The 4,075-nt window shown below is 39.6% G+C and overlaps 1 long non-coding RNA gene across 1 annotated transcript; it reads right to left on the reverse strand.

Annotated features, from left to right (window-relative positions):
• Positions 1–1,307: 1,307 nt before the first annotated feature.
• On the reverse strand, positions 1,308–2,008 carry LOC137852972 (uncharacterized). The gene is made up of 2 exons (XR_011094112.1): positions 1,915–2,008; positions 1,308–1,751 (listed from the first exon to the last, which is right to left on the reverse strand). It is a non-coding gene; the product is annotated as an uncharacterized lncRNA (long non-coding RNA).
• Positions 2,009–4,075: the final 2,067 nt, after the last annotated feature.

Consider the following 4,075-nt stretch of genomic DNA (forward strand, 5'->3'; position numbering starts at 1 on the left):
CTATGTGGACATACCCTGGCCATATCAAACATGAAGAAAATGCTTACTCCCTCTGAATAAGAAGCCTGAGACAACAGTTTTATTTATCACAGAAACTACCAGTAGTGTCCTGGGTGTCTGAGGTTTCACTGGGAGTCTGACTCAAAAAGTAGCCTAGAACAATTCTTCATTTGAAGATGTAGGAAGCTTGTAATGACAAGAGAAAGTGACAACATAATATAAACATCTTCATGTCATAGCCAAGATACACAGACATGGAAACAGCAGAGTATTCACAAGTTCATAATTAAAACCTAATTGGTTTCATGAAGCTCCATGCAGAAAGATAATTTTCATGACTAAAACTCTAGATTACATAAAATGGAAGGATGTAAGCAAGAAAATATAAATACAAGATTAAAAACTTATTTCCATTTAACTATCAACTCATATTCCTTAATTAGTTTCACCTAAATTAGTTGATTAACTTCCTATGTATGTCCTGGGACAAATAAGTCTGGAAGACAGATTTGGAGACTGATCAATCTATACTGGGAAACCATCTAAGCATCTTGAAGTGGCCTGCAAGAAGGTTCAGGAACTAAGATACTTGAGAGAAAAGCAGATAAACAGCACTTCAAATTCAAAGTAGATAGATGAAATCTAATTAGAAAAATGTCCATCCCTCTCTCTCTCACAAAAAAAAAAAAAAAGTGTTTTCAAACACTCCAGCTAGTGCCTGCAGTTTCTTAAGGTATTCGTGATGTTTGGCACAGTAAATAGATTGCTACACCTAGCTCCTAAAGGTCAATGACCATGAATTAAAATTTCACTGTACCTTTTGAAGCATGTCTCCTCAGCTTGCCATCTAGAAAGTAAATACTGGACAGTTTTGCAGGCCACACTGCAATACTCAGATACAGGGACAAATTTTAAACACTTCTTATTGCAGCAGTCCATTCAGATCTTAGTTTTGGGATTGTTTGCAGAGGAAGGGCCTTTTCTGAAAGTTTGTATTTGGTGTCAGGGATTTAGCAGAAGCTGATATCCAGTGCTGGAGACTCTAATGTTGAAGACTTTAATGCTGGGCAAAGGTAACCAAAGGTAACATGAAAAGGTAACAAGGGATTCTCACAGCCAGCTGGGTGGAGAGAGAAACTGAGTCTCCTGAATGGACATCATTTGAGCACCCTTTCACAAGGAAGCAACTTCAGACAGTATTTCCTTGCTTCTTCACTTAACTGACACTGAGCCTCAGGCTTGGAGCTGAGGTACAAGTAACATAACAGGCACATTACCGTTTCTGTTTTAGGATCAGAGAGAGCAAGACAAGCAAAAACTTCCTGGACAACGAACCTCTTTAGCTTCTTTGTAACTCTTGAATATTTTAGGAAACTGATGGTGACCCATTCGCAATTGACAGTGGAGATACATAACCCCTGGGGTGGTGTTCATAAGCATGCTCACCCAAACTCATTGGATGGCTTTGGGTCTCTCTTTTCCAAAGAACACTGCACTTCATTGTATCTTTTAGCATTAAATAACTGGTGCTTGCTTGCCTACCATTGCTTAAGAGGTACAGAGGATCACAATGATATTTAACCCAGGTATGCTGTTCATGCTTTGAAAATGATGTTGCATTCTGCACCCTTTGTAGTGTTGTAGTCTTCTACCACACACTGATCATCAGCCACTGAAGGCCAAAGACACTTGATCAAGCTGAGCTGTCCCATGTGCATGGAGTCTTGTTTCCTGGTAACATGTTGCAGCCTCTATAATAGAAAAAGAGCATCCAGAATTGTAAACTGTTTCCCCTAGAGAGGAAAAAAAATGCAGCTACAGAAAAAGCTGTTATTAGGTGCAATATTTTGGCACAATTCAGTGCTTTGATCTAGTTCTGTCTTGGAAAACATCTTGTGATAGACAATGTCCCACCTTATCAGCAATGGACAGCAGCTGCTGCACAGAGATGGGAGGTCATTAGGTGATGAGCTGCACTGGGAATAATTTGAAGAGATGAGAGTTAATTAGCTCAGGGTAAACCAAGAAGGGAACTGATTAGCCAGAGTACTAAGAGCCAATTACTTCCAGAACTCAGCTAAGTGGCTTTACAAAGCTGAGAAAAGACAGCATTTGATAGCATTCCCAACACATCAGCTCTGAGCACCAAAACAATGACCTCTTCTTGTGCTCCCCCAGAAAACATTGTTCTGTTTAAGGTGGGTTTTGGAGGGTTTTTGTATTTTTTCAGGAAATAATTTCTGCAAGAGCTTATAAATTACCCAGCTACTCATTTAATGTGGAGAAAAACTTGTTACCAGGAAGCAGGATTTTTTGGAGAATCGCAATTAGAAGCAAACTGCAAATTCAAGTTGTCCCTTCTTCAAGCACGGTTTGTTCTCAGGCAATCCAGCCATTCCGGAAACAGTATCAGTTCAGCCTCCCACCAGCTGGCCCCCTGTTCTCTAACAAGAATAAAATGTCCTGTATATAACTAAGAATCTGCTGCTTTTCCTTCCCATGGGTTGCAGATTAAAATATATCTAAGAACTTTGTTTGTGGTCTTAGCCCTCATCTGAAACATTAAGAACTGTGTTTCTGGACATTAAAATACGTTTAATAATTTACCTAAGACTTATGTGAAAACAAAAGGACACTCTAGGCAGGCATAGCCAAGAATGTGAGCAAGAAATGGACCATCTGTGGGCTGGTGCGTGGCTGCCTCTGTAGCTGCTAACACTCAATTCCAGCTGGAGCTGTCTGCTCCTTTCTTGTAAGTATGATGTCAATGCAAATTGACAGGAATCCTCGAGATTCAAGCCTCAGAATGTATTCCCTTATTCAGTGCTAATTGAACACAACAGGACAGATATCGCAGGAGAGGATGTTTGACTAATTGTGTATCAAATTACACCGAAGCCAAAAAACAGTCACAGAAGAGGCAGTATGTAATTCCAGGTGGAGTGAAAGGGGATCATGTGAACACATCAGCTCAGCCACTTAGTTTCTACTTAAATTCTCACTGTAAATATTCAGTAAAATTTGCAAGGCCAGAAGCCAGTGCTCTGCATGAATGTGAATTGTATCCAAAGCATGTATGGAATTGTGATTTGTATAATTCATGAGGATAGCCACACAGGGTCATACCAAAGGTTCATTTAGCTCAGCATCCTGTCTCTGAATCTGAGCAGTAAAAGATGTGCAGGAAAAGAGCATAAGGAACAGGATAAGCACAGCATGCTCCTTCCCCTGCTCTATCCTCTCTCAACCGACAGTCACTGGTTTAGGGATTTCTGGATGTTTTTTCTGCTTCCCAGAGCTTAACAGCTCATGAGAGACCTTTCTTCCCTGACTCTGTCTAATTGCTTCTTCAGCCCATTTTTGCTATATCCAAAACATCCTGTGGAAAGGAGGTGCAAAACTTAATTATGTATTGTGTGCAGATGTTCTTCCTTCAATTATTTTGATTAATAATTTAATGTCTCACACGCTAATTTCTGTGTTATAAGAAAGAGTGAATAATCCTTCTTTACCCACCTTTGAAATTTTCACTTCCTCTTGTAGGTTGCTCCTTATAATTTGGAGAATATTAAACCTTGAATTGACTAATGTCACATAATAAAGGGATAAGAGATCACATCTTTTTATTAACTTCCAGCCGCATATTTATAGTGAGCCTGTTCTGAATTCCAGGTGTAAGAAACAACCTATGTAAAATATTCAGACTTTGAATACAAATTACTGCATGAACACACCTCCAGCATTATTACCCATTGGGCTACTGGGATTTGGAAATTCATTGTATCTTGTCTGGTTGCCATGGCCCTTCTCAAAATCTGTTTTTCCTATGCTTTTTACCAGATCAGTAAATATAAGGTTATGTTTTCGTTTTCCTTCAAGGGTATACAGCATTTCAATGAAAATCTCTTCATGTTCAGACACAGAGGTTTCAGCAGACCCCCTGATGTGAAGACAAAACCAAACCAAAACAAAACCTTAGATCTAACAGAAAGAGAAACACAACCCTGTCTCCCTTTTCGCCTTGTCTTCACACGCATTTTGCAAAATGCTGCTGTGAAGGTCTTCTCCCACTGCA

The sequence above is a fragment of the Anas acuta genome, chromosome 3 (genome assembly GCF_963932015.1).
Source record: "Anas acuta chromosome 3, bAnaAcu1.1, whole genome shotgun sequence".
Classification (NCBI taxonomy): Eukaryota; Metazoa; Chordata; class Aves; order Anseriformes; family Anatidae; genus Anas; species Anas acuta.